At 42.0% G+C, this 11,997-nt stretch overlaps 1 pseudogene; it reads left to right on the top strand.

The window, feature by feature from the left end:
- Positions 1-5,220: 5,220 nt before the first annotated feature.
- On the top strand, positions 5,221-5,907 carry LOC102496487 (ubiquitin carboxyl-terminal hydrolase isozyme L3-like; annotated as a pseudogene).
- Positions 5,908-11,997: the final 6,090 nt, after the last annotated feature.

Genomic DNA, 11,997 nt, shown 5'->3' with positions numbered 1-11,997 from the left:
AAAAAAAAAAAAAAAACATAAAAATTTTGGTGAAGATTCAAGGAAATAAGGATATTATAAATGACAGCTGTTTTTTCATTTGTGCTCAAGTGCAAGTACCTCAATTATCAGCTTATATCCACAGACATTGATGGATGTTATTATTAAATTACGCAGAATTGGATGTGACAGTTTCAGAACTCTAAAGATTCCTTTAGGCTTGACATTTCTCTCAAAGATAAAGTTGGATAATTGCAATATATTATCACCCCCCTCTGTATTCTTGTTGTTAGCCATATAAAATATCCTAGAGTTAATGGTGAGTATCAGGGACTAGACAGGGGCACAGTAGTAGCCAACACTGGTGACGCTGACCAACATGGGTATGTTCCAGGACTGGGTTCTGAGACCTCCCAAGTAGGCTGGGTGCCTGTTTGCCCATGATCTGGGGCTGGCTGAGAGACTCCACTGTTGAGTGCTCTCTCTCTCTCTCTCACTCACTCAAGGAAGAAAGAAACAAACTTTAAAAAAAGAAAAGAACTAAAACAGAGATAGTAAGTAGTAAATAAGTTAGATGTTCTCCACTTGCATTCACATTTCAATGGTCTTTAAGTCAAAATTAAGGGTCAGCCAGTGACATAGTGATTAAAGCAGCTACCTCTCACTTGACTGACAGTGTGGCTCAAGTCCTAGACCCAAGAGCTTAAAATACACACCAGGCAGTGTGCATGTGTGACCTAAAATCTCAAGATGAGAATTCAGGAGAAGGGATTGTGGTGTGACCACATTCCCTGAAGAGACATTTCTCAACTTCTCTCTTCATCTCTCGCTCTCTCTCTTTGCAGAGCACAGGCACCCTATAGCAAATTAGAAAACCAAAAATGTGGTGGGAATGAAGTAATTGATGCTCAGACTCTTCTGGTGGGAACTAAGTAATTGATGCTTAGACTTCACACGACAGTTTGTCTGATTGCAGATGGTGACGAATGTGGAAGGAAAGGCCCATATTTCTGTGCTGTTGAAGGCTCTTACATAACCCCTGAGTCAGCTGAGCTGCAGACAAGCTCTCTGACAAAATGACCTCTGGCTGGAACCAGCACAGAGACTTCTCGCTGCAGGGCTTGCCTTCAGCCTCAGATGTTTTATGAGGCTCTGTGACCCACAATGTTTGATGGCAGAGTGCACTCTTTGAGGTGCAATCCATCTTCCTGCGTCCAAGAATTTCTAACTTTGTGAAATAGAATATATTTAGTTCTTTTCTCACCCTTTGAGAAAAATCTATGCAATGCTTTTGGAGAAATGATCTATTTATCATTCTTTCCCTTATTTTCTTTTTGTTTCCCAAACAGAATTTCTTTCTTTCTTTCTTTCTTTTTTTAAATGTGAGAGAAGACAAGAAAAAGAGAATTTAATAAAAAGGAAAACAGGGGCCAGCAGGTAGTATGACAGTTAAGGTACTGGATACCCACATGGCCAACAGTGGTTCTAGTCCTGGACCTAGCAACTTGAAAATCGAACTGGACACATGGGCGTGCATGCCCACATCCCGGGAGAATAGAGGTGAAGGAATTGTGGCATGGCTATCTCCCCTGGGGGTGGGGTGGGGGGGTGATGTTTCACTTTCCCTCTCTCTGTCTCCCTCTCTAGAGAGCACATGCACCCTATGGCAAAAATAAATAAGTAGTTAAAAAGAGATATGTTTACGTTTACGCTAGCCTAATTTGAATTTTCTCTCTTTATTTCTTCTGAGAGAGAGGACGAAACAGATACCCTAACAGGGTCTTCGTACTGTCTTCTAGCCCAGTCACAGCCAGCTCAGATCATAGGGTGGTGCATGTACTTGGTATGCTCAGGGTAGACCTGGGATACAAACTCAAGACCTTTTCCATTGGATCATGTTGTGTTACTGTTGCACCACTGCCTGACCCATTGCCTGATTTTTAAAACAGGAAAATAATAAAGTGGAAACAAACTAGGTAATTTTAAAAACTCAGATGTATATCAAAATAATGTCTATGCTTTTACTCTGGTTGATCTATTGGGTCATCAAGAAAGTCATAATGCATTTTTGCATTTAAAAAAAAGGCAGAAAAATACATCATGACCTTCCTGATGTTTTAATCATTGTTAAACCATAAATAGAATTTGTTACATATTTTGTAGTTATTTCTCTGTTTAAGAAAACTGTTTATCAGGACCAGCAGTTGGCAATAATAGCTATGTCGCTGGACTCCCATGTAGTCGACTGTGATTCGAATCCCAGACCTAGTGGCTTAAACTCACGCTGGGCACGTGTGCCTGCATGCCCAATATCTCGAGAGAAGAATGGAGGCGAAGGGATTGCGGTGTGGCCATCCTCCCAGAGGAGGTGCTTTCTCGCTTTCTGCCTCTGTGTCTTTCTGGTGAGTGCACAAACCCTATAACAAAAACCTCTCAAAAAAACAAAAAACAAAAACAAAAACTGATTGTCAATTTAAAGTCTCAATTAAAAGAGCAAGCCAATGAAGGAAGTCAGGAAAAGCCACGTCAAAATATACCTCCTGGACTTTAACCTGAGGTCACTCGGGGAACAGCAAATGCAGGCAAGAGTTTTCTCTGAATTTTCCTTTTCCACTGAAGTCAGATTCTCCCAAAGGAACACAATTATCCTGAATCCCCTCCCTGGGGATCTCATCAACCAGGGAAGATCATCCCAGAAGAGGAGCCTGAAGGTGACAACATGCACAGAATGCTGCATTACTGCTGCAGCAGCAGGCCTAGTTATTTTTTGGTTTATTTTTTTCATGAGAGAGAGAAAATCTCTTGGTAGGGTCTTTTCATACCTTAATCCCCTTCTCCAGCTCTCCAGTCAACCAGAATCATGGGCACCCATGGGCACACCTGGCATGTTCTGGCAGACAAGGACTAGAACCTTGGGCTTTCCTACGTGGCTCCAGAATTGCATGGTGATGCCCCATGGCCTGCACCACCATGGCTAAGTCAAGCATTTTTGTTTTCAAACTTGTCAGAGGGCATGTGCGCTCACCAGAAAGAGACAGAGAGAGAGAGGGAAAGTGAGAAAGCACCTCCGATAGGGGATGGTCACACAGTAATTCCTTCTCTTCTATTTTTCCTTCCTTTCAGGATTTTAGGTATGCACCCACGCTGGCGTGTTTTTCATGCTTCTGGGTCCAGGACTAGAACCTGCAGTTTGCCATATGGGATCCAGCCACCTAAACCACCACATCACCAGCTGGCCCTATTGTTTAGATTGACAGTAATTGCATTTTTATCATATACATTCTTTCGAAACATGTATATGCTGTGGAATGACTACATTGAGCTAAATGAGGTAACTACATTTAGCTTACCTCTTTTTGGCAGTGAAAACACTTAGAATTCATTCTCTTAGCAATTTTCAAGAATACAATAATTGTCATGAACTACTGTCTCCCTATTGTATATTAATATACGTATTTTAAATGCATCATGACTTTTCCGACAACCCAATGGTTCTCATCCACTTATTCCTCTTTTATAACTGAAACGTAATGTTTTTTTGTTTTGTTTTGTTTTGTTTGTTTGTTTTATTCATGATAGAGCATGAGAGAGAGAAGTGCCCTTCACAAAGTCTGGCCACCCAGTCTGGCCATGTGTGCCCAGCATGCTTCAGGCTGATGAGACAGAGATTTAAACCACTGTTGCCATGTGGGATTCAACTTTTCTTGAGTAGCACATTATCACTGTGCCATAGAGCTGGCCTTCTAACTAAAATGTAGTATCCTTTAATTATCTTTCTATTGTAAAAATTCATAGTAATTCTTAAGAGTCCTCAGGAAATCAACTAGACTCCTCCCTGGGCCATATTTCTCTTTTATAATAAGTATTACCTGCCAAGGAGTTCCTGCAGCCCCTTCTCCTCCTAGAATTTGATAGTGAATTCTGGGGAAAGAGGCAGCACCTATGGAAGTACCCAGTCTTGCCTGAGATGGTGCAAGTGCAGGGTGGAGTCTGAGAATGGATGCCTCCTTATACATATTTTGCTTCCTAGGTGACCCCTGTGCTTCACCCTGGCCCTGAGAGCATCTGACCATTATCTGAGAGGTCTGAAATTTAGGCCAGTGACTCCATCTCCCAACCACAGGCATGTTTTGCGAGCCCAGTGGCCTGAGTGCTGCAGCAGACCCAGTGAAGAGAAAGAGCTAGTTTCCATGCCTCAACCTCAGCCATACAAAGTGACAGTTTACCCTGGGACTAAAATGTAACAAAAACACCCCAAATGCACCTGTGACTGATTAGATCTCCCAGACTCAGCCCAGGCTGATCCACCTGCCTGCTTGAGCAGCTGAGAATGTATTTCCTGAACTGTCTAGCATGTTTCTCAAGAGACTTACAGATAGCTAGGTTGGCCTTTCGGTAGATTATGTCTGGTCCATTCTCTCAAATTCTGACCGTCTATCTCCCCTCCAAGGGTCGTCAGACCCACTCTTCTGTTCTTTTTGGTGATGTGGCAATGACTATGGTCAGAATGCCCAGTCCCTGGGTGTCAGCTGGAATGTGTCTTCCCCCATCAGGGGGAATGAGAGTGTCCTTGGAAGAGTTCTAGCACCTACATGTCTTGACTATTTGATTTTGCATATTTAGAAAAGCAATCTTCAGAGCTCCTTCCTCTCTACTCCTCAAACTCCTTAATTATTGACCTCTCTCTCTGTGTTTATGTATCCACAGTGTGTGGTTTATGCATATCTTATCTTCCCCAGTCTATAGGCTTCACAAGTCCAGTGACCGTGTCTCATTTGCTCAGAACCCTGCAGCATTGAATCCTACGTCTAAGACTTTAGAAAGAAGTCCTAATGGAATGAATGAATGACCCATTGAATTTACATCAAAGAGAATTCACAAAAAGTGTTACTTCTTATAGGACCAGCAGTTGGCATAATGGCTATGTCACTGGACTCCCATGTATCCCACCATGGTTTGAGTCCCGGACCCGGTGGCTTAAACTCACACTGGGCACGTGTGCGTGCATGCCCAAGATCCTGAGAGGAGAATGGAGGAGAAGGGATTGTGGTGTGGCCATCCCCCCAGGGGGGTGATTTGTCACTTTCTGTCTCTATGTCTTTCTAGTGAGTGCACACGCCCTATAGCAAAACAAAACAAAAAAGTTTCTGGGCATGCACGCACCAGGTCAAGATGCATGGGGACAGGAGCGGCGGCAACAGTCGGGCTGTCAGAGCTGAAGAGGGGCCGGGCAGAGGGGCCATGGAGGGTCAGCACTGGCTGCTGCTGGCAGCACTGGCTAATCCGAGGCCACCAATCAGTTTCTCAAACAATGAGGTCTACATCCTAACTGACAGTTCGTTGACATATATGGAATGGATCCTGAGCTCCTCAACATGGTACCAAGACTAGTCTGTTACTTCTCTTCCCTATTACAGAAAAGTATGAAATATTCAGAACAGAAGAGGAGGAAAAAATAAAATCTCAGGGTCAGGCTGTTACATCATCAGTATATTTCATGAAGCAAACAGTCATGCCTGTGGAATAATTGGACTGATCCACACTATTGCAAACAATAAAGACAAGATGCACTTTGAATCTGGATCAACCTTGAAAAAATTCCTCGAAGAGTCTGTGTCAATGAGCCCTGAAGAGCAAGCCAAATACCTGGAGAACTATGACGCAATTCAAGTTACTCATGAAACCAGTGCACATGAAGGTCAGACTGAGGCACTAAATGTAGATGGAAAAGTAGATCTTCATTCTATTGCATTAATTCATATAGATGGGCATCTCTATGAATGAGGTGGGTGGAAACCATTTCCAATTAACCATGGGAAAACTAGTGATGAAACTTTACTAGAGGTTGCCATAGAAGTTTGCAAGAAGTTTATGGAACATGACTCTGATGAACTAAGATTCAACACGATTGCTCTTTCTGCAGTATAGCTCGTAAGCAGTGGGGACACCAAATACTATAGTATTTGCAACAAAAACTAAATTTCTGCTGCCATACACTAGTTCAAAACTTTTGATATTTTCATTAACTCAACTGATTAAACTTTCTGTGAATTAAACTCTGGGGAAAAAAAAAAGGTGTTACTCTAATTGAACTGGAAAGTATTCTTCTAGGTGCCCAAGCTTCTCCTTTGCTAGCCAAGGAACTGCATTGCAAGACATGGCAGTGACTGGCACATGGCAAAAGGAAGCCTGAGGCAGATCCAGGGAAGAGATACTGTCATTAGTCAAACATAAGCACTTTGTCGGGTAGTAAGGGTAACATCAGAGTTAGTAATGAGGTAGACTAGACAATTAAAAAGTACAAAGTGAAGAAATAACAGTTGGGAGCTCGTTATTCTACAATGTAAGTGAAAATGTTGGCAAATTGTGTTTATGTTGGATGAGATCCTTAGACTCTATTATTCCAAATATATTGAAACATTTTCCTGACTCAGTATAGTGAGTCCATGGAGTTGAGTAAGGAAAATCATGATGTGGTAGGAAGATTTCGTGACCTGTACCTCCAAATTATTTATTCCTTCTGAGAGAAAGAGAGAAAGGAAGAGAGAGAGAGAGAAAGTCACCCTCAACAAGGTCTTCACACTACAATCCATCCCCGGTCTCAGTTGGCTGAAATTACAGGCATGTATACATGTTCCTGACATGTTCAAAGGGGTTCTGACATGAACCCAAGACTTTCACATGTGGATCCAGTTGCATTACGACTCTGCCATCACCTTGTCCTTGAATGAAGCATTCAAGTCGGGCTTAATTTTTGTTATAGAAAACAAATAGAATAGGCTAGTTGATATTTCTGATCTCTAAAATGTAATGGTTTTATACTTTTTTTTTTTTTTTTTTTTTTTTTTTGCTACAAGGCACAGGCTCTCACCAAAGAGACAGAGAAAGAAAAAGTGAAACATCACTCCCAGGGGAGATGGCCACACCACAATCCCTTCTCCTCCATTCTCTTCTCAGGATTTTGGCCATGCACGTGTGCAGAGTGTTTTGTCAAACTTCCAAGTCTAAGATTCAACATGTGGAGTTGAGCATATGGGTTCCAGCTTCCTTAACCACCATGCCACTAGCTAACCCAATTGGTTTTATATTTTAAGAGTTTCCAAAACACAATTATTCCATGGTTTTTTTCTTTTAAGAGAGATTTTTGCTATAAGACACACATGCTCACCAGAGACAGAGATAGAAAGAGAAAATGAGAAATTAATCCACCCCCACCCCCCCAGGGGCAATGGCCTGCCACAAAAGTCTTCTCCTCTATTCTCCTCTTGGGATTTTGGGAACACACACATATGTACCTAGCATGAATTTCAAGATGCTGAGTCCAGATCTTGAACCATGGTCAACCATGTGGGAGTCCAGAGCCTTAACCATTATGCTGGCCCCATATTCAGAATACTTTTTACTTTTAAAAAGGGTCCAGGGACCAGTTTCATAACCTAATGGTTAAAAGAGCCAGGTCCCACATAACTAGCTATGGTTTGGATCCGAGCTCCAATAGCTTGAAAAACCTGTGGAGTGTGTGTGTACACATGCCCCAAATCCTGACAGGAGGAGGCATAGAGGGGAAGGGATTGTGGTGTGAGCTTGCTCCATGAGGGAGTGCTGTCTTCCCATCCCCATATTCCTCTGTCTTTTTCTGATGAGTGCACGTATCCTCTGACAAGTAAAAAGAAAAGAAAATTAAGGTCCAAATGTACTTCTTTCGGGGAAGATAATTTAAATATTTAAATGTAAGTTGGTTGTATGTATAATGCTTTGTTTTATAAAATACAGGACCAGCAGATGGCGTAATGATTACAGTGTTGGACTCCCACATAGTTAACCACAGTTCAAGTTCTGGACCCGGCAGCTTAAACTCATGCCAGGCATGGGTGTGTGTGCCCAAGGTCCTGAGAGGAGAATGGGGAAGGGATTGTGGAGTGGCCATCACCTGGGGGGGGAGGGGGAGGTGATTTCTCACTTTCTGTCTCTCTCTTGTCTTTTCAGCAAGCTCATGCACCCTATAGCAAAAACCTCAAAAAAAATTAATATTAACTAGAAATTATTTGAGGCCAGCAAGTGGCATAGTGATTATGTTGTTGGACTCCCACATGGCCAACCACAGTCCAAGTCCCAGACCCAGTAGCTTGAAAATCACACTAGGCATAAGTGCATGCCCAAAATATCCTGGGAGGAGGATTGCAGTGTAGCCATCCCTACTAGGTGGTGATGTCTCACTTTCCCCCTCTCACTGTGTCTGTCTGTCTCTCTCCCCCCTGTCTCTCTGTCTTTCAGGTGAGTGGATGTGCCCTATGGGAAAAATTCCTCTTTAAAAAAAAAAACAAAAAAAAAAAACCTAGAAATTATTCAATGGTGGGGCCGGCAGGGGGCATGGAGGTTAAGGGCACTGGACTCCCACATGGCCGACCGTCATTAGAATCCCAGACCTGGCAGGTTGCTTTCCCACTTTCCCTCTCTCTCACTCTGTCCCTGGTCAAATTAAAAAATAAGGAGATGAATAAATAAAGTTAAATTAAAATCATCCTAAAAAAAAAAGGAAATTATTCAATAGTTAGAAGCTCTACATCTTGATGATGTTCTCATCACAATTCACTGAGTGACATGTTAGCGCTAATGGAAACAGGTTGCTTCCTTAGCTCTGGGAGCCCTAGAAGCCTTAACTTAAAACCCTGCTGGGAAAAGTGTGAGCCAGGTCATGGGCATAAGTAGAAAAGCAAGGCAGAAGGTGGGCAGGGGGAGTAGTCATTCTTATTGATTCCTTCCGCCGTATTGTTCCTGTACCACTTTCACTTGCACAGAGCCAGGAGGAAGTGTGGAGAAGACAGAGACAGAGATGAGTTATCCTTGTATCATAAACAAATAGAAACCCACCTGTTCCCTATCTTATCTGTCTCCCACCATTTCCTCAGGGCTCCCAATTCTCCCATTTCTGGAACAGAGTGACCTTATATCGGACACAGAAAGAAGGGGAAGTTAGGCAATGACTTAAGGAAAATTACTGATGAAATAGAATTCCTTTGACTTTACAAAAATACATACATTATGTACAAAAATTCTTTATGGTTTCATTTGAGCATTCCACTGGAACATAGCACATGTTACCAAAATCTGTTTAAAAGTGAGATTTTTCAAGCTTTCTAAGTTTGTTTAATAATGAGGTAGAAGTCAAGACAGGCTTGACTTCTCCCTGTTTAACACGAATATAAGTTCTGATAGAAACAAACCAAGATAAACCAAACAACTTCTTTCCTCTGTGTTTCCCCTCTTACCTTGCTCTGGGGCCTTCCAGAACATCTGTCATCTTGGATTACGGTGGAATACCCTTGAAATGGATTTACACAGGGGAAACTAACCTGATGGTTTTACATAGCAAGCACTGTGCTGAGTGCTTTTCATGATCTCCTGGTTGCCATGTAAAGATATGTGCACAGGGTAAGGTCTCCTTGATTGGAGCCTTAATCTTATGTTCTTGTTGGTCTCTGCTTAGCCATAATCATTGTGTAGGACAGATCAGAATTTTTTTTTTTCAGAGGGAACTGGTACAGCACAAACTCTGTGAACAAATTCTCCCTGAAATCCCAGAAAGTCCAAAGTTAAATCATCTGCTGTATGGTTGCCTTGGTACATAATCTGTGATCAAACTGTTGTTATCAGATATATTGTTTAGAGTGTAAACGAGGGTGTATAGTGGGTGGTGTGTGTAGGAAGAAGGCAATTTGGTAAATACAAGCTATAAGCATAGCAAGGAAGGGACAACACTGTTTGTGGTTTAAGCTACTTCTGCCATGTGAGAAAGGGCCCTGTGTTGGTAGTGACAAGCTGTTAGGGTCAAAGAAATGAACTGTTAACTTTGGTAATGTCAAGACTAACCAGAGTTCCCTCTGAGTAATAAAAACTTTACTGCTCCATCAGCATTAGGTAGAGGTCAAAAGAGATGGAGTTGGATGAATGACCAAAGAAAACTTGAACTTATGTTGGGGGACCAGCAGTTAGTGTAATGGCTATGTCTCTGGACTCCCATGTAGTCGACCATGGTTTGCATCCCAGACCCGGTGACTTAAAACTCACACCAGGTGCGTGTGCGTGCGTGCCCAGGATCCCGAGGGGAGAATGGAGGAGAAGGGATTGTGCCATGGCCATTCCCCTGGGGGGTGATTTCTCACTTTCTGTCTCTCTGTCTCTCTCTGTCTGGCTGGCGAGTGCACGTACCCTATAGCAAAAACCTCTCAAAAAACAAACAAACAAAACAACTTGAACTTACGTTGTCTTACTTTACCAGCTAACATAGACCATCCCTAGAGAAACCCTTCTTTTGAGACACATTACACATACTCCTCCATCTCCGTGGTTTATTTGTATTGTCTATCAATTTCATAATAAATGTAGTTGACTTACGTTAGGTGTTGATTGGGCTACCAGGAGGACAAAGGGCAAAGGGAGGACCATAAATCCACTTACTTCATAACATTCATCCAACTCATGAGACTCACAAGAAACAAAAAGTGGGAAAACAAAGATAAAAAGTAGCAAACGGGAGGGCCAGCAGTAGGTGTGGTGGTTAAGATGGCTAGATCTCACATGACCAACTGTGAGGTTCAAGTTCCAGACCCAGAAGGTCAGAAAATACGCAGGCACGTGTGCATGTGTGCCCAAAATCCTGAGAGGAGAATGGACGAAAAAGGACTGTAGCGTGGCCATCCCCCGGGGAGTGTTTTTTACCTTTCCTGTCTCTCTCTCTGTAACTCTCTGGTGAGCACATGCATCTTATAGAAAAATAAAAGTAACAAGCCGGAGGAGATCCTAAGGCATATATTTCAGCTAAACAAAGATCTAACACAGAATAAAAGGGGACCCTGGGAAGGAGACAGTCTTTACTTGCCTCCCTTGGCACTGGCCCTTTCTGTCCAGGAAACATATCATCTCTCTGTCTCTCAATAAGCCTTGTGCTTCGCAGCTTGTTTCCTTGCCCTTCAATTCTTCACTGTGATAGGAAACACAAACTACATACTTCACAACCTAATACTTGTGCTTTAGTATGATGTATTTTCTTTTTCTTCTTTTTCTTCTTCTTCCTCTTCTCCTTCTTTTCTTCTTCTTCTCTTCTTCTTCTCTTCTTTCTTTGTTTGCAGAGTACAATATGAAGAATTAGAAGAAGAGAAATGAGATGGCTCAACTTTTCTTAAGACACTGTCCTATTGCTATTTTTTGGAAAAGGCAATAGTTTGTCAACTCAATTAAAAAAAAAACATGCCAAGTCTGTGGTGATTTTTTTCCCTTTTGTTTTACTTGTGTATGTGTATGGTAATAGAGCAGTGAGCTTAGAAATTCACTGGTGTGGACAGAAAGATATTTGTGCTGCCTTTTTACACACTCTCCTGACTGAGATAGAGCAGCTGACAAAGCAGCGAATAAACAAAGTTATTTGAAATGTGCATGAAGAGACTTCAAAAAGCTCATAGAAAAAAAAAAAAAACCTGGTAATTAAAAGATAAAAATAAGACCTGGCCTCTGTGGTGCAGTTGGTAGCATACTAGACTGATGAGCTGGAAATCACAGGCTGACCACAGTTCCAGTCCCCAGTCCAGCTGGCCTGAAAATATGCTGGGCATATGTGTCCAGGATTTTGGAAGGCTGGAGACTGGAGGAAGGGGACTGTGGTGCAGTTGAGTCCTATGGAGTGTTCATCTCTCTCTCTTATGAGCACATATGCCCTACCATGAATAAAAAATATATCTAAAGATAAAAATTAAAATTATAAACTTTATTTTTCATCATAAAGTTTATCAAGGTCAAGACATTTTTATAAGCATTGATACCAGCTGTTTAGTCCATTGTTAATGAATTATGGTTTTTAGAATTGTAACTATGTCAATGCAGTATCTTTTACATTATTAACTAAAGAAAAATAGGTACCCTCTAAAGTCTTTTTTTTTTTTTTTGGAGAGGTTTTCGCTATAGGGCGCGTGCCCTCACCAGACAGACAGAGACATAGAGACAGAAAGTGAGAAATCACCCCCC

This window comes from Tupaia chinensis, unplaced genomic scaffold, assembly GCF_000334495.1.
Source record: "Tupaia chinensis unplaced genomic scaffold, TupChi_1.0 Scaffold000117_2, whole genome shotgun sequence".
Taxonomy (NCBI): domain Eukaryota; kingdom Metazoa; phylum Chordata; class Mammalia; order Scandentia; family Tupaiidae; genus Tupaia; species Tupaia belangeri.
The sequence above is the reverse complement of the archived record's forward strand: the minus strand, read 5'-3'. Positions and strand labels throughout refer to the sequence as shown.